General features: G+C 39.6%; 1 pseudogene; it reads right to left on the bottom strand.

Moving 5' to 3' along the window:
* Positions 1-555: 555 nt before the first annotated feature.
* LOC148031356 (malate dehydrogenase, mitochondrial pseudogene) lies at positions 556-1,303 on the bottom strand (annotated as a pseudogene).
* Between the last annotated feature and the right edge of the window lie 17,991 nt (positions 1,304-19,294).

Here is a 19,294-nt window from a genome sequence, read left to right as displayed (position 1 = left end):
CCCAACAAAATCTCTATTTTCACATTAAATCCCACATCTCAGATTTTGCGATTTTAATCTTTTTTATGTAAACGATTGAAAATGACTAAAATTTTAATGATTTTAGACATTGGCAAACATGACTCAAGTATCTTCAACAATGTTCCACAATGATAGTGTTGATAAACATGAATCTAGAGTTAGTTGGCTATGGAGGGTGCAAATCATAGAACCGATACATGATAGAGAGAAGAGATTGTAACTTAAGCGAATTAGGTTCCAAGATAGATCAGCTTGGTCTCATAAACAAAATCTTGAGTGACTCAAACTGAAAGTACCATTCTCCTTGTTGTGAGTGTCAACCAAGTACATCCCTTTATAGCTTTTTTGGATAGTAACACTTTCCTCATTGTGCATATGGGATTCTGAACATCTCTTCCTAGAGCATACATCAATTGTCTATCTTCTAGCACACTGATGGGTACATGGGCTTGGTTTGACAAGCTCTCCTACATGATATGAATTTTGGGATACATTAATTTTTTGGATTTTATTTTGGCTTGGCCTCATGGCTCTTTACATTGGTATTGATCCTTTTAGTTCTGATAGCATTGCTTTCAAAGCCTTTTTTCTCATAATCAGATAGTGGGCCCAAAGGAAGTACTTCCTCCACACCCTTCAAGCCTAGGCGCACCTTGGACGAGAGAAACATAACTCAGTGATACTCAATTGGACAAAAGTACATTCTATAATGTCAGGCTCACCATTCAACCCTTTCAAGGAGGACTCTACAAACATAGCTCCGGCATACACCATAGATAAAGTGGAGGAAGCTTTCCCTGCTTTTGTTTGAACAACCTCTGTTCCACCATTCTTGGTGCATTTTGTTAAGGCATCAAGCTCTTCATCCATTAAACTGGCATTGTTGAACACCTTGGCCACAATTGGAACAATGAAGTTGATTGGATTAGTGATCATGTTGGCCATAGCCTCATGGAAATGCTTCGAGATGGCTGTGCACATGGACTTGACAATGCCTACATTAATGTTGAATAAATCATCTCGAGACATTCTTGGCTTGTGAGGCACACTAGCAAGAATGATGACCGCGTTTGCTCCTTCCAATGCAGTTCCAAGGTGCTATTCTCTTGCGCATCCCTTGACCTCGGCTTTGGTATTGGCATGGCTGACATTGGTAGTGACGCCCGGGGTGCCTGCAATATCGTAGAGGGAGAGGCTGAAAACCAATCAAGAGGATCGTGACCTTCTGTGGCTACTTAAGAGCCTGTAGGGCCGCTCGTCGAAACAGGCCTACAAACGTCATGTCATTTACGAACATCGCTATTTGGGGCTGAAAATGAGATACACTTTGTAGTATCTCGAAGAGTTTTTGCTTTTTTTCTAGTTGTGTTGTACCCAAATCGCTGTCTGCTTTACAAATCTGGAATTGAAAAAAAAAACTCCCAAATCCGTGCTGATGATAGGAAGAGGGGAGACAAAGAGATTGTCAAAGAAACGATCCATGGTGTCCATCATACTGAGGAGATAGTGGGATGAGAAGCAGAGAAAATGGGCCAAAGATATGGATATGGCAAAGGGCCTTAAGGTAGGTTCAACTCCTACTATGCATTTACATTAGAATAAGATTAACTAATGATGCTAGAACTAGCTTGCCATGGCTCTGATACCATTTTGATAAACATGAATCTAGAGCTAGTTGGCTATGGTGGACGCAAATCATAAAACTGATACATGATAGAGAGAAGAGATTGTAACTCAAGTGAATTAGGTTCCAAGATAGTTTACCTTGGAATCATAAACACAATCTTGAGTGACTCAAACTGAAAGTACCATTCTCCTTGTTGTGAGTGTCAACCAAGTACGTTCCTTTATAGCTTTTTTGGATAGTACCACTTTCCTCATTATGCATATGGGATTCTGAACATCTCTTCCTAGAGCATACATCAATTGTCTATCTTCTAGCCTCTTTAGGACATATATTCAACCTCTATGGGCATACATCATTTGCTATTCTCAATAGATAGACACAAGAGACATGATATAATATGTAATAAATCAACACTTACGCTAAATCCCACATCATATTTCATAAAATGGAGCCGCTGACATCATCACATAGCTAATGGCACTCACCTTCATGCTTCCTCACTCCATTTTTTGCATCTTGTCATGAACAGGCAGTCATTCGCCCTCATTCTCTTAGCCCATACGAACAACAATTATGGTGAGATAGAGAGAGGAGAGAGAAAGACTAAATACTAAAATTTTCATAGAATGCATCATTTCTATTGTTGTTAGTGGCTAAATGGGTTAAAGAAATCGGAGATCTCAGAGCCAAGAGGAGGAGGCATGATTTGGAGGGTTGTGAAACTCTCTTTTTTAATGCAAAAATGGGGTGCCAAAAAATTTGCCCCCCTCTCTCTCTCTCTCCCCCTCCTTTGTTGAGTTTTTTGTTCATTTAGGCTTCTTAAGCCTTATTAACCACTAACTTTCCAATTAATTGGTTCAATTCTGTTGCATTCACATTAAACAAAGGGGCAAACGGTCTAGGATTCATGATCTAACTAGATGAGTGGCTTCTTGTCATCCAAAACTAATAACTTGGCCTTCGTCACTTACTTTCCAACTTCTAGATCAAGTAGCTTCTTTATAACACCAGACCTTATGACCATTAAATGGGAGCCTAAAAAACTCTGATAGATGAAGAGACACTTGCATTTGTATACACGATGTTGAAATGCACCTAGGAAAACTCTAGCTCCTCAATCTATGATCAACACATTTTCCACCAAAACCACCACTTTTACAAATCTCAGGATACTTTTGTACTTTAAATTCTATCTTAAAATCAGCTCTCATTGGCAACCACAGGATAGAGTGACTCAGTTCGTCAAACCCATGAACTGATTTGCACATATACAAAATGTAAAGAGCATCAAGCTGCTTCAAATGAAACTACTGCAAGGGTTAAAATCCATTTTTATGCACCTTTGTATTATATCTATTTTAGATATATTTAGTATTTTTCTCTTTTATTTGGAAAGCTTCCCTAGCTGCCTCACAAGTAACAAGGATTCCTAGTACTAGCTCCCTAGTAGGCTAGCAGGACAGGGTCACTAGGACTACCCTCTAACATAGCTCTTTACATGCCCGACAATGCCTTCACAGAAGGTGGATAACTCCTCAAACCTCCCCAGAGATACCTAACCTAATCCTAGGACTTAATGGCTTGATTTTTGGTGGTCCACGACATAAGAAATAAAAATCCCCAAAATACACATAACACATTTTGCTTATTAAGGGAAAGAGCATAGAAAGTAAATATATTATATGAACTAGTCACAAAAAGCTTCCACACAGCAATTGGCTTCCTCCTAGTGCTCCTTCAATCTTTCTAGTACAATAGCTAAAACAAAGAACCATCAAATGTACCTGCACTAAATAGACACATGGTCCTCTTGGCCTAATGAGATAAATTATTTCTATGTAAAAAAAAGTGGCCCTTTTGGCCTAACAAAATATTACATTTCACTACAAAAGAAATGGCCTTCTTGACTGAACGAGATAAATCATAAAGCACATCATTCAACAACCTATTGTTAAAACCAAACCATTGGTCCTCACATAATTCCTACTAAGGCACAAAACTAGACAAAGGGGATGGGTTACTTAGGCCCTACAGTAAATGTATCAAATTGTTAGCTAAGCCCCCTACATAAATAGCAAGGGGAGCTTGACAAATATGCTGTTGAACGATCTGATGCATCCATGAAAGAATAGAAAGATGGTCAATTGCTATGTGGCTCATAACCCATACTAGCCATCACTAGTCAAATAGGACATGTCAACGTGCAGTCCCCATAGTAGGCCTGGGCTGATATCAAAAGACAATTGTAAAAGCCCATCACGACCACACTTGAGAAAGACATCTTCAACAAAGGCATATTTAGCCAGGGAGTCTTCAAAGCAACTCCACTGACATGGAATCAGCTAGCAATTCACTGCCTCACCCATCACGACCACACTTGAGAAAGACATCTTCAACAAAGGCATATTTAGCCAAGGAGACTTCAAAGCAATTCCACTGACATGGAATCAGCTGGCAATTCACTACCTCAAACATCTCAAGGATGTCCAAGGCTATACGATGGTACATCCTAACAATGGGATCCATCACACTATAGGTCCCATTCAATTGGTTGATCACTAACTATGAGTCGCCTTTTACCAATAACTGCTGAATACCACCATGTCTGGCTAAATTCAACCCCATAAGCAAAGCCTTGTATTCCACTATGTTATTAGTAAAAGTGATGCCTAAATACACTCCCATTTTCAAAACCACTCAATGATGGGGGTCTTTTATGACAACTCCTACACTTGCATGCTTAGTAGGCCCTCGAGAAGATCCATCAAAATATAATGTATAAACCAAGGCTTCATTGATGTAACTTGCCATAAGGATCAACTTACTCATACTTATGATAGTCAAAGTCTAACCTAGAGAGGAGGTGTAAGATAGATTCAATATCTCCTTCCTCATTAAACTCAATGGGGATGCTAGTACGAACCCAATGATAATGATGCCAATAAATCGAATGTCCCTCGTGAAAGATCCATTGTGCCACTCAGTAGTGTAATAATTCTTACTCCACCAGATCACTTTGCCTTGGTGGTAACGGTACTCTAAATATAGATGCTCAAGATAAGGAATGAATTTTTCCATCCAATATTCTTGGTACCCTCTGTAAGTTTAAGTTGAATCTTGAAGGACTTACAAAGGCATCAAGTTTGACGTTAGCACCTATGCATAATAAGGCTTTAGTTTATTGAAGTCTACTTTAGTTTTGAACTCTACCCCCCCTTGCAAAGTCACTAAAAGAGTTATAGAGTTATTCTTCCCTATGCAAAAAATCTTATAAGGATGTGGGAGCTCTCGCTCAATTGCAAAGACCCACGGACTACTTATTGCTTCAAGCATTTCAAGCCAAGTGCAGTGTCTACCTCTCACATAGTCGTGTACGCTCTCATACTTACAAGTGTAGTGAGCTTACCTTCATGCTCGAATCAAGTTGCCTCCTCCCAAAATCTCTCCAATAGCTCCACGATCCAAGGTGCAACCTCAAGCAAACTTGACCCTCAAGCTCCAAGCTCCAAGCTCTAAGCTCCATAGCCAGGCGTTGTTACGCGAGTGGTGATCGAGAGCAAGTCTCACTCATAAACTTTAACATGCAGACGAGGCTAAACTAAGGTTTATCCCTTATGCTCCAGTCATGTCATATATCCACGAATATAGAGCATATTTTTTCTTAATTTTCTAACGCAAAAAACCTAAATTTTCTAATTTTGTCACTATTTTTCTTCATTTATTTAGATAGAAATTTTGATATTTCCAATTTATGGGTTGAGACTAAACACAATCACTAAGAATTGATTTTATATTCATTTCTAGTCCATATGAACCCCAAAATCACAACAAAACCCCCAAAATTTATCATTTCTATAAAAATCGCATAGTTGCAGGTTTCACGTGTTTTGGTATAAATTATTAAATGACTAATTGTTTTTAGTTTTCTTCAAGATTTTTGATAGATTTCAGCATTATCAATCAAAGGCAACTATTTCCAAACAAATTCCTCAAACATCTATCATAAAACAAATGAATCTATTACTTACGCATAGAATCACGCTTTTGGAGACCTGTATTGGTTGAGAGGCCATTGACGCTCATTCTTGGCTGTTGACACTCCTTCCAACTCTGATTCATGTGTCTCTCCATTCTCGCATCATCATTTCACCAAAAATGTCCATCTCAGCCCATGCCCCTCTCTTTTACATTGATCCATAAGAACAGTCCACAAGAGGAGAGAGGAGGGAGGAGAGAGAAAGACTAAAAACATATCTCTTTGTTTAATGCATCAAATTCAATGATTTGTGGAGTGATGATGGGTGAAAATTTCAGGATCTCATGCCCTAAAGCATTCCTCCTGATACCCATGATCACAAAAACTCATTTTTTGGCCATGAAAGGATGCACTAAAAAGATGGTGCCCCCTCCCCCCCAAAAACCTTTTTTTGTGTTTATGGCCCCCTTAATCAAGTCATTAAGGCTTAACATTAAAATATCTAGTCCAAACCTCAAGTTTTCACACTGTATGCAAGTGGTTTTTTCACTTTGAGAGGGGCAAACAAGCTCGGATTCGAGATCCGTCTGGATGGCTGGCTTCGTGACATAAAAATCTATGAACTTGGCACTTGCCACACACTTTTCGACTCTCGGATCATGTAGCTGCTTCATAGTGTGAAACATTGTGGGGATTAAACGAGGGGTCAAATAGACTCTAATCGACGAACTGAGACTTGAATTGGGTTCCTCACATTGAACTCCATCAAGGAAAACTCCAGCTCATCGATTTGAAATCATTTCATTTTGTATGAAATTTTGATCTTTTATGGCCTTGGGGCTCTTTTCTGCTTCAAAAAAGGGTCTTTAAAATCCGCTCTCAGACACGGATGAATCTAGTGATTGAACAAATATGAGTAGACTCCAAGCCATGAAAAGTTAATGCCTTCAGGATTGAAGGGAGGAGTCTTCAGAGAATGAAATGTGACCATACACTTAGGAGTGATAGACTATGAGCAAGGTGGATTAGTTCAACCAAGTAACACACCACTCCTTAGAACAGAATCGGCCTCAAAGTTGCAATCACTATAGGAAGATCCTTCTTATAGCCAAGGTTGTGACTCCGGGTTGGAAGTGAGCTATGAGAGTGAACCAGAAATACCCCGACTACCTGAGACCAAATGCACCAAAGGGGACCTACCAGTCCACCTAAGGCACAAGTAGTTGAAGGTAGAAAAGAGAAAGTAGCCAAAGGGAATAGAAGTCGTAGAACAACAGAAGCCCCAAGACCTACCTAAGCACTTCACGAAGTTCAAAAAGGGTGACAAGGTGGTGATCTTGTCAGGAGCTAAGAGGCAAGGACAAGCAAATGAACCAATACAAGGGCCTGCTAAGGTTAAGGAAGCCAACTTGGTAGGGAAAGGGGAAAATCCTTGACTCGTATTCATAGCTGATGACCTAACTGAGCAAGAGGAGATTGATCTCGTAGAACTCATGTGAGAGTACATAGATGTATTTGTTTGGTCCTTAGATGAGCTCAAAGGAGTCGATTCGAGTGTCGTGACCCATAATATCCAGATGACTCTTGATGTTGTTAAGATATGTGGGATCTAGAGCATGGCAGATGCAGAAGCTATGGAGGTTGAAAGAGGAAGAAGAAACTCATGAAGAGACATTGACCCTGACAAAGACAAATTGTCGCACAAGTGAATTAGGTTCCAAGATTGAGACTTGGGCTCATAAACACAATCTTGTGTGTGGACAGTGACATAGACACTTTATTGGAAATAAAAGAGTACTATCATTGCATTAGACAAAGAGTGCAAGTACAATGCTTTATAGGAATTGCGTGGTGGCGCTTTCTCCTACTATGCATATGGGATTCTAGTCCTGAGCCCTCACTGCTCCTTACAAAGGGACTGAAGTAGGTGTGATTGCAAATATCTCAAGACCCCTCCTCAATCACAACCAAAAGTACAAAGTGTGTAGAGGCTTTAGTGAGAGAAACACATGGAAAGTGTGGGTACACCATAAACATGGCAAAAAACCAGAGGTTATGCAGAAAAGGCTAAGTATGGGTACCACAAACATGATGGTCATCCAGAGGCTGTAGTAGGGGTCTTACAAAGTGTAGAGAGGCTGTAGTATAAGGCTACTTGAGGAGTTTATAAGTTTATGCTTGAAGCATTAGGGCTAGGAAATACAAAGCTAAAAAAGTCTATCTGAATAGGACTGATGAGGTTTGTTCTTCTCTTGGTGGTCTTCTTCTTCTTCTTCTTCCTTGCTCCATTTTCTTCTTCTTCTTTGACTGCAACTAGATAGGCCTTTTGGGACATTTTTCTAGTGTGGAAAAACTTCTCAGTGTGTGCAGTTCTTTTGCAGAAGTCATAGAAGAGTTGATCCCTCTTGCCTTTGTACCTATTGCCAACATATAATGCATGTTCATCTCTAGAGGTGCTTGGTTCTTCCTTAGTTTTTAGATTCTTTTCCTCTAATTGTGATGCCTGAATATCAACAAATTCAGGGTTTGGCATGTTGATTAGAGTTGTTGATACATTATTATATTTAGGAGGAAAAATTCTAAGTAGAACACCGATGCAAACATCTTCTTCCATTTTTATGTTGATTCCTGTTAGAATTCCTTCCATGTAATTTAGATGTGTGGGAAGTGATGTGCTGGACTTCATTTTAAGCCTGAAAAACTCAATCAAGAGACCATACTTTGATGATTTAGACCTCGAGTGAGGCGGATAAGGAGGGAGTCATCTCCCTCAGCAACCAGCTACTCCCATGATTACTCAAGTTCCTCCTCCTCCTCCTCATCATCTTCAAGTTTCTACCCTCTTGGTTCTAAGTCTCATGCAATCCACAAACGGACAAAGAGGGACCATAAGAGGAGCAAGCTTAAGAATACTAAGCCTTTCAAGTCTCGGGATAAGGACATAAAGTTTGACTCTTACTCTGGTAAGAGAGATCTTGCTAACACGTTAGCCTTTGTCAAGCAATTTAAAGTTGCTTTTCCTGATGGTAATTTCTCAGAAAAGTCCAAGCTAAGGCATGTAGGCATGCACTTGAAAGACACCGCTAGCAATTGGTGGTTGACTCTCATTTTGGAGGGAAGGAAACCTATGACTTGGGAAAAGTTCAAGAAGAATTTTTATGCTCAGTTCTTGCCTCCTGATTTTGAGAATGATGTCAAGAAGGAGTGGGATTGGCTAGGCCAAAAGGAGCATGAAAAGGTCACTAGTTATGTGGACAAGTTTTGGTCTTATCTTCTCAAGGTTACTCCTTTCATGGAGATCAGCGATGAAGAGAAGAAAATGAAGTTTGACGCTAGCCTACTCCCTTATTTACATAGAACCATGAAGATGTATCAACATGAAACCTTATCTCGCATGATGGAGTTTGCCATCATAGCTGAAAGTTTGCATACACTTGGTACATCTCGAAAGTTGGAGATGAGTTCTTATAGAGCTAGACAAGAGCAACTCTATGATCAACCAAGAGACAGGACTAATCAAAGAAGACCTACCTTTACCCATGACTAATATTCAAAGCCAGAGGGTAACAAGAAGAAGCGCAAGTATCTCTCACCCTCTGAGATACAAAAGTACAAAGAGGAAGGAAGATGCTGTCTTTGTAGTGAGTTGAGGCATATGAAGCTTGATTGTCCTCACAAAAGGAAGGAAGCAAATGTGGTTAAAGATCCACCATCCTAAAATTCTGTTCCGGATGTGCAAGATAACACTCATTCAAGTGAGAAGAAAAGGAAACTGTTAAAGGGTTGGGGGATACTCAACAATCAACGAGTTTTGATACTCTTTGATTGAGGGTCCACATATAATTTTGTGTCAGCAGATACTGTTGAAAGGCTACAAATTCCACCGAATCAATTGGGAACACCAATTGGATCAGGTTCGGCATTTGGAGGACTTACAACCAATTCTACTCCTATTCAAGGGAAGTTGAATCTTAGAATTGGGGATTGCCGTGACCAATAATCTTTTCTACTTGCACACGTAGGTAACTATGATGTTATTTAGGCATGCCTTGGCATTACAAGATTAGACATCTTCCCGATTTTGTTAAGAAGACCCTTGCATTTCAATTCAAGGGTCGGAACATAGTATGCATTGCTGATGCTAGAGATTGCCCTGTGGCAATGGTTAGTCATGTTAGCATTTCTAAAGAAATGAAGAAAGCTATTTTGCCGTACATGATTTTTGTGAGAGAGTCAAAAGAAACTAATGATTCAAGGGCACTTAGTGCCTCTAATGAACACACAATACCAACTAATGCTTCTAAGTCTCAGACTTTAAAAGAACCCCTCTCTTTAATTGATCAAGCTAGACATTATTTTGTTAAACAATATGAAGATGTTTTTAGTGATTCACTCCCAGGAGAGTTACCTCCTAAGCGCCCAAAAGATCACACAATTGATCTTATCCCAGGCAGTTCACCACCTAACCAACCGCCTTACCGAGTAAGTGCAAGTCAGCAAGAGGAGATCCTAACATTAGTAAACGAATTGTTGAAAAAAGGGTTAGTTCAACCTAGCTCTTCTCCATACTGCTCTCCAGTCTTACTTGTTCAAAAGAAAGACAGTTCTTTTCGTATGTGCATAGACTAGAGATCATTGAACAAGATCACAATCAAGAATCGTTTTCCTACCCCAAGGATAGATGATATCTTGGATAAGTTGCAAGGGTCTAGTATCTTTAGTCGCATTAATCTCAAGAGCGGCTATCACCAGGTATGGATAGCACCTCAAGATGTTCATAAGACATCTTTTCGTACAACATTTGGACTATACAAGTTCTTAGTCATGCCATTTGGTTTGACTAATGCACTCGCCACATTCAATCGAATGATGAAGAGAATCTTCAGACCTCACTCAAAGTTCACAGGTGTCTTCTTTGATGACATTCTAATATTTTCACGGTCTGAAGAAGAGCATAGAAAACATATATCTATTATTTTTCAAGAGCTTTGCAAGCATAGACTACAGGTCAATGCTAAGAAGAGTGAATTGTTTCTTTGAAAAATTCATTACTTAGGCCATATTAATTCTCACAATTTGGTGAGAATGGATCCTAAGAAGATTCGAGCCATTGTTGAATGACCTACACCTACTTCTGTACATGAAGTTAGAAGTTTCTTGGGCCTATGCTCATACTATAGGAGGTTCTTACGAGGAATTGCGTATGTTGCATCTCCTCTACATGACCTTACTGAGAAGCGGATGCCTTTTTGCTGGGGATCAAGGCAACTACAAGCCTTTGAAAGAATTAAGTTTCTTGTGACTCAAAAACCAGTTCTCATAGTTCCGGATCTTCAAAAACCTTTTGAAGTTCATTGCGATGCTTCTAGGGATTGCATTGGATGTGTGCTGAACCAAGAGCATCATGCAGTAGCATTTGAGAGTCGACGCCTCAAGGACCATGAGTTACATGCTCTGGTATATGAGAAAGAGCTTATGGCGGTGGTACATGCTCTTCAAGTATGAAAACACTATTTACTTGGTGTAGATTTTGTTATTAAAACAGATCACCAAAGTCTAAGACACTTCCTCACTCAGTAGAAGCTCTGAGAGAAACAGATGCGTTGGGCAAATTTCTTATCTATGTTTCATTTTCAAATCCTTCACAAATTTGGAACTAAGAATGTGGTAGCAAATGCTCTATCACGGCGACCTCGAGGAAATGCAATCACAACTGTTTACCATAACGAGTTCATGTATGCAACTGATTCCGACTTCTCAACCATATGGGATCAACTTAACTCAGGTCAGTCGATTACACCTTACTCGATTCAAGATGGTTATTTGTATCATCATCAAGCAATTTGTGTAGCATTACCATTGCGACACAAGGTAATGGATGAAGCACATGCATCTCCATATGTTGGACATAGGGATATTCTACCCACTACGTAAGCATTGGAAAGATATTTCTTTTGGCCCACTCTTAGAGATGACATTGAAAGATATGTCCGCAAGTGCAAGATATGCCAAAAAGTAAAGTATGAGAGACATAGACCACCTGGTCTATTGAAGCCATTACCTATTCCCAATGAGCCTTGGAAAAGTATAGCCATGGACTTTATCATGGAGCTTCCTTGCACACAAGTAGGCAATGATGCAATCTAGACTATCATTGATAGATTCAGTAAGCAAGCTCGCTTTATACCTATGCGAAAGACAATCAAAGACGATCATATGTCTAAGCTATTCATTGCTCATATTTTCAACCATCACTGCATGCCTAAGTCCATTATAAGTGATCGAGATCCACGCATGACCAGCCTCTTTTGGAAAGCTCTCTTCGAGAACCTCGGGGCAAAGTTAAAGTTTTCGTCCTCTTATCATCCTCAAACGGATGGGCAGAGTGAAAGTGCTAATTCTATTGTTTTGGACCTTTTGAAATCCTATGTCTTTGATAATCAAAGAGAATGGCAAAAGTATTTTCCTTTAGTAGAGTTTGCATACAATAATACAGTGCACTCTAGTACTGGTAAGGCACCCTTTGAGATTATCTATGGTAAGCCTCATTTACCACCCATATTCTTACGAAGGATAAGATCTTTGCAGCAGATGAGTTTGTTAGAGACATTGATAAAACTTTCACTCAAGTAAAAGTTGCTATCCAAAGGACACAAGAGAAGCATAAACGCGAAGCAGATAAGCATCGTCGTAAGTTAGATTTCAAGTTGGGACAGTATGTTCTTCTTAAGTTTGAGAAGGCTCGCTTGAAGAAGCAGAAAGGTCAAAAGGGTAAAGTGGTTAAACTTTCTAATCGCTATTATGGCCCTTTCAAGATCACAAATAAGATAAATGATGTGACTTTTTGTTTGGATCTACTAAGTCATTGGAACATTCATAATGCTTTCCTTATAAGTTTGCTACGTCCCTATATTGGAGAACCTCCAATGGAACCAATCAAGGAAGATTTACCTGACATAGAAGAAACAGAAGAGTTCCTTGTGCCTGAAAGAATTTTACACCATCAGGATAATACTCTAAGGTCAGGTAAGGTATTACGGAAGTATCTGGTTAAGTTTAAGAAATATCCCCCATTGGACGCTCAGTTTATGACTGAGAGATAACTACAAACTTTCCAAATCTTCTTAAGGACTATGTATCCCCTCTACAGTTGAGGTCAACTGTTTAGAAGCCAGAGGGATGCCACTAAATTGATTGCTTATCACACATTCTCTATTTAATAAATTCATGTCAATAAATTAATAACTCACTTTTCTTTAAGTGTCGATGGTGATCTAGCATGGCCATGAGACCATTTAGAGACCAATATTCCTAGTGCATCACTTAATGGGGTGATCAGAGCACTGTGATGGGGATATCTGGTACATGCAGTACAAGTTATGAAGGGGGAAAGAAGTATCTGCCAAGTGTAAGAGTGTAGACAAGTACCAAGGAGTTATACATAAATGAAGATGGATTGAGTTCTAAGAAGAGGAAGTGCATTAGCATTGTGTTATGTATTTATGTGTGCACCCAGGGATGATTGGGAATGTTTTACTTGTGTGTAATGAGCATTGCATTCATTTGGGGTCATCCTCTCCCCTACAAGTCAAGGTTTAAGGTCTTTTCGTTAATTAAGAAAGATGAGAGAGGGAATTCTCTCGCTAAGAAAGACGAGAGACGTGATCCTCTAGAAGTGAGGAGAGAAGTGATTTTCTCTTTCTAAGGTCTAAAATGACACAAGCTTTTGTGTTGAATTAAATCTTAAGGTTGAGGCCCAAGGCAATCTACTGAACTCTCCTTATCTATGACTCAAAGTGGTTGCATGGACCACAAGTTAAGAGTATAGTTTAAAAGGCTGTTTTTTTGGAAAATCTATTTTTACAATATCTCGCGATAGAAAAACGATCTCTAAAAATGGGCCATGAGGGTTATCGGAAACAATGAGATCTACAACTTTTGTGTTGGATATTTTTTCATCCAAACAACACACAAAGAGATATCTTGACATTAGTGCTGCAGAGTGGAACAACCACATCTTGCATGAAGAACAACTCAACTCTCTCTCCAAGAAGAGAAGCTCTTGAAATCCTATAAAAGAGGAGGCTCTCTTTGGGTGTGAGGGAGGGGTGAAGGAAGCATCACTTTGTATGTATCCAAGAGGAGAAGAGAAGGTGGAAGTGCTGCGGAAGCCCTGCTGAAATCAAGTGTTGCGAAAACCCTACTGAAATCAAGTTCCAAGATAAGAAGAGAATGTGCAAGTGTTGCGGAAGCTCTACTAAAATAAAGTTCCAAGAGGAGAAGAGAAGGTGTAAGTGCTGCGGAAGCTCTGGTGAAATCAAGTGCCAAGAGGAGAGCCCTACACGTATTGTGTAGGAGAGAAGGAGACTCAAGAAGGATCAAAAGGTGCCAACTTCCAAGTTGTGCAAGTGTTAGTCGGTTGTATACCGTGCAAGGAACCGTGATCTTGTTTCCAACAAGATCTACAAGTAAGAACTGGCTTATGTGTAATGGAGGATCTTGCTCCTTGTCAATAATATAACTCCACAGGGGGGGGGGGGACTGGCCCATCTTCCAGTCTCTAGTGTGTTGTCAATTTCTCTACCTCTCTCTCTACATCTTTATTTTCTCTCATCTATTCTCCCTCTGTACCAACATAATATTCGCCATATATATTTTAAGTATGTAAGAAAGTCGAGTGTGTATCTCGGATTTTATAACAGTGGTATCAGAGCATGTCTCTTTGCTTTTCTCAAAGTAAAGGTGATCCTTGCAAGAAGAAGGTAAAGATGGCAATTGATGAAGCACCTACAAGTGAGCAATTACATGCTCAATTGACAGAGTATCATAGCTTGTTGGAGATTCCCGAAGTACGTCAATTTCTTGATAGCTTAAGGTCAAGGGAAGAAGCTACTTATGAAGGACCGAATCCTCCAAAAGATGGTGATACTGGAGGAAACACCATTGCACCAATTGATGGTGAAGATGCAAAGCATCCAATTGTTGAGAAGCTTCCTAGAAGGAAGAAGGATTCTCGGGTCAAAAAGAGTAAAAAGCCTCACCTAGAGTGAGGCAGATAAGGAGGGAGTCATCTCCCTCAACAACTAGCTACTCCCATGATTACTCAAGTTCCTCCTCCTCATCATCATCTTCAAGTTTCTACTCTCTTGGTTCTAAGTCTCGTGCAAATTCACAAACGGACAAAGAGGGACCATAAGAGGAGCAAGCTTAAGAAGACTTAGACTTTCAATTCTGGGGATAAGGACATAAAGTTTGACTCTTACTTCAGTAAGAGAGATCTTGCTAACACGTTAGCCTTTGTCAGGCAATTTAAAGTTGCATTTTCTGATGGTAATTTCTCAGAAACGTCCAAGCTAAGGCATGTAGGCATGCACTTGAAAGACACTGCAAGCAATTGGTGGTTGACTCTCATTTTGGAGGGAAGGAAACCTACGACTTAGGAAAAGTTCAACAAGAATTTTTATGCTCAGTTCTTGCCTCTTGATTTTGAGAATGATGTCAAGAAGGAGTGGGATTGGCTAGGCCAAAAAGAGCATGAAAAGGTCACTAGTTATGTGGACAAGTTTTGGTCTACTCTTCTCAAGGTTACTCCTTTCATGGAGATCAGCGATGAAGAGAAGAAAAGGAAGTTTGAAGTTGGCCTACTCCCTCATTTACATAGAACCATGAAGGTGTATCCACATGAAACCTTATCTCGCATGATGGAGTTTTCCATCATAGCTGAAAGTTTGCATACACCTGGTACATCTCGAAAGTTGGAGATGAGTTCTTATAGAGCTAGACAAGAGCAGCTCTATGATCAACCAAGAGACAGGACTAATCGAAGAAGACCTACCTTTACCCATGACCAATATTCAAAGCCAGAGGGTAACAAGAAGAAGCGCAAGTATCTCTCACCCTCTGAGATACAAAAGTACAAAGAGGAAGGAAGGTGCTTTCTTTGTGGTGAGTTAGGGCATATGAAGCCTGATTGTCCTCACAAAAGGAAGGAAGCAAATGTGATTAAAGATCCTTCTCTGCCATCCTCAAATTCTGTTTCGGATGTGCAAGCTAACACTCATTCAAATGAGAAGAAAAGGAAACTGTTAAAGGGTTGGGGGATACTCAACAATCAACGAGTTTTGATACTCTTTGATTGAGGGTCCACAGATAATTTTGTGTCAGCAGAAACTGTTGAAAGGCTACAAATTCCACCGAATCGATTGGGAACACCAATTGGATCAGGTTTGACATTTGAAAGACTTACAACCAATTCTACTCCTATTTAAGGGAAGTTGAGTCTTAGAATTGGGGATTACCATGACCAAGAATCTTTTCTACTTGCACCCATAGGTAACTATGATGTTATTTTAGGCATGCCTTGGCATTACAAGATTAGACCTCTTCCCGATTTTGTTAAGAAGACTCTTGCATTTCAATTCAAGGGTCGGAACATAGTATGCATTGCTGATGCTGGAGATTGCCCTGTGCCAATGGTTAGTCATGTTAGCATTTCTAAAGAAATGAAGAAAGCTATTTTTGTGTACATGATTTTTGTGAGAGAGTCAAAAGAAACTAATGATTCAAGGGCACTTGGTGCCTCTAATGAACACACAATACCAACTAATGCTTCTAAGTCGACTTTAAAAGAACCCCTCTCTTTAATTGATCAAGCTAGACATGATTTTGTTAAACAATATGAAGATTGTTTTAGTGATTCACTCCTAGGAGAGTTACCTCCTAAGCGCCCATAAGATTACACAATTAATCTTATCCCAGGCAGTTCACCACCTAACCAAACACCTTACCGAGTAAGTGCAAGTCAGCAACAAGAGGAGATCCTAACACAACTAAACGAATTGTTGGAAAAAGTGTTAGTTTAACCTAGCTCTTCTCCATATTGCTCTCCAGTCTTACTTGTTCAAAAGAAAGACGGTTCTTTCCGTATTTGCATAGACTACAGATCATTGAACAAGATCACAATCAAGAATCGTTTTCTTATCCTAAGGATAGATGATATCTTGGAAAGTTGCAAGGGGCTAGTATCTTTAGTCGCATTGATCTCAAGAGCGGCTATCACCAGATACAGATAGCACCTCAAGATGTTCATAAGACATCTTTTTTTATGACATTTGGACTATACGAGTTCTTAGTCATTCCATTTGGTTTGACTAATGCACCCGCCACAATCAATCAAATGATGGAGAGAATTTTCAGACCTCACTCAAAGTTCACATGTGTCTTCTTTGATGACATTCTAATATTTTCACGGTCTGAAGAAGAGAATAGAAAACATATATCTATTATTTTTCAAGAGCTTTGCAAGCATAGACTACAGGTCAATGCTAAGAAGAGTGAATTTTTTCTTTCAAAAATTCATTACTTAGGCCATATTAATTCTCACAATTTGGTGAGAATGGATCCTGAGTAGATTTGAGCCATTGTTGAATGGCCTACACCTACTTCTGTACATGAAGTTAGAAGTTTCTTGGGCCTATGCTCATACTATAGGAGGTTCTTACGAGGATTTGCGTATGTTGCATCTCCTCTACATGACCTTACTGAGAAGCGGATGCCTTTTTGCTGGGGATCAAGGCAACTACAAGCCTTTGAAAGAATTAAGTTTCTTGTGACTCAAAAACCAGTTCTCATAGTTTCGGATCTTCAAAAACCTTTTGAAGTTCATTGCGATGCTTCTGGGGATTGCATTGGATCTGTGCTGAACCAAGAGCATCGTGCAGTAGCATTTGAGAGTCGACGCCTCAAGGACCATGAGTTACATGCTCTGGTATATGAGAAAGAGCTTATGGCGGTGGTACATGCTCTTCAAGTATGAAAACACTATTTACTTGGTGTAGATTTTGTTATTAAAACAGATCACCAAAGTCTAAGACACTTCCTCACTCAGTAGAAGCTCTGAGAGAAACAGATGCGTTGGGCAAATTTCTTATCTATGTTTCATTTTCAAATCCTTCACACATTTGGAACTCAGAATTTGGTAGCAGATCCTCTATCACGGCGACCTCGAGTAAATGCAATCACAACTATTTATCATAACGAGTTCCTGGATTTACCCAAAATGTATGCAACTGATTTCTGCTTCTCAACCATATGGGATCGGCTTAACTCAGGTCAGTCGATTACACCTTACTCGATTCAAGATGGTTATTTGTATCATCATCAAGCAATTTGTGTAGCATTACCATTGCGACACAAGGTAATGGATGAAGCACATGCATCTCCATATGCTGGACATAGGGGTATTCTACCCACTACTCAAGCATTGGAAAGATATTTCTTTTGGCCCACTCTTAGAGCTGACATTGAAAGATATGTCCGCAAGTGCAAGATATGCCAAAAAGTAAAGTATGATAGACATAAACCACCTGGTCTATTGAAGCCATTACCTCCCAATAAGCCTCAGGAAAGTATAGCCATAGGCTTTATCATGGAGCTTCCTCGCACACAAGCAGGCAATGATGCAATTTAGACTATCATTGATAGATTCAGTAAGAAAGCTCACATTATACCTGTGCGAAAGACAATCAAAGCCGATCATATAGCTAAGCTATTCATTGCTCATATTTTTTACATTTGTGTATGTGAATGTATGATAAGGTTGAGGGATGAGGGTGGGCCTCAGTTCCAACCCTTTCTTTATGTTAAAATGGGTATTTATTGCTTTAATGAAGAAAAATGCATTAAAAATGCTTTCTAAATCTACCATCGAATGCACAACCTTAAGCGGTAGGGAGAAGGGGGTGTTAAGGGCTGATAATACGCTAGATTTTGATTATTTTTTTATGCATGGCATATAGGACACATGTGGTTTAAAATTAAGAGAGTCGAGTAGCACAAGCATGCTTGGTGTTGGCCCTATGCAACACAACAATTATGTTTAGAGTAAAGGCATGAAAATAAATGTTTTGCACCTTCACAATGTTGGCTATTGATGAATAAAATTTTTTGAGCACTATAAATCATACACAATTGCATTGCATGCAATACATAGTATCATCATGGATGCATAACAATTATTTCCAACATGAGCAATGACCTACATTAAGGAGGTAAGGTACCCTAATTTGTAGGGTTAGTGGTTCGTTTCCTTTAGAGAGTATTCAGTGAGGAATATATTATATTTCCTAGAACAATTCATTAAGACAGTGGAGCATGTATCGTATGTGTTCTATGTATGTACGGTGCATCTTAAGACCAATCCTCGAGATATAGGAGAGCCCTAGAAGAGGGGTCGTGACAATCAGCTAAGGGGCACTCCCATTGTCTATGCTTATGTGGTATATTACATCGATATGTGTAGGAACTCCCTCTCTGAGGAGTGTTGGAAGGGTTATCCATTGGATTACAATCCATACAAACACGGAGCTCTACATTAGAGGTTAGGGAAGTATGCCCCTTAGATGCTCCTAGATGCGAGGCCGTGTGGGGTGGTTTGGGTGTGTAGTAGAGGCTCGGCTAATACCTTAGAGCCAATGTCAAGCCCATTTTAGGTCCCAACAACTATGATGCCTAGACTTACATAGGACAACTTGAGTTGTGCATGCTGATGCTACAATCAATCCTTACTCAAGATCACCATACTCTCTCTTAGGAAAATGGAAAGTTATAATGGTTCTCAAAGTTGAGAGTTTATTGACTATGTTCTATGTGCTTCCAAACAGAGAGTACAT

This window comes from Lygodium microphyllum, chromosome 9 (assembly GCF_053477565.2).
Source record: "Lygodium microphyllum isolate KBCC chromosome 9, Lygodium_microphyllum_v1.1.10, whole genome shotgun sequence".
NCBI classification, from domain to species: Eukaryota; Viridiplantae; Streptophyta; class Polypodiopsida; order Schizaeales; family Lygodiaceae; genus Lygodium; species Lygodium microphyllum.
This window is presented reverse-complemented; position numbering and strand designations above follow the sequence as displayed.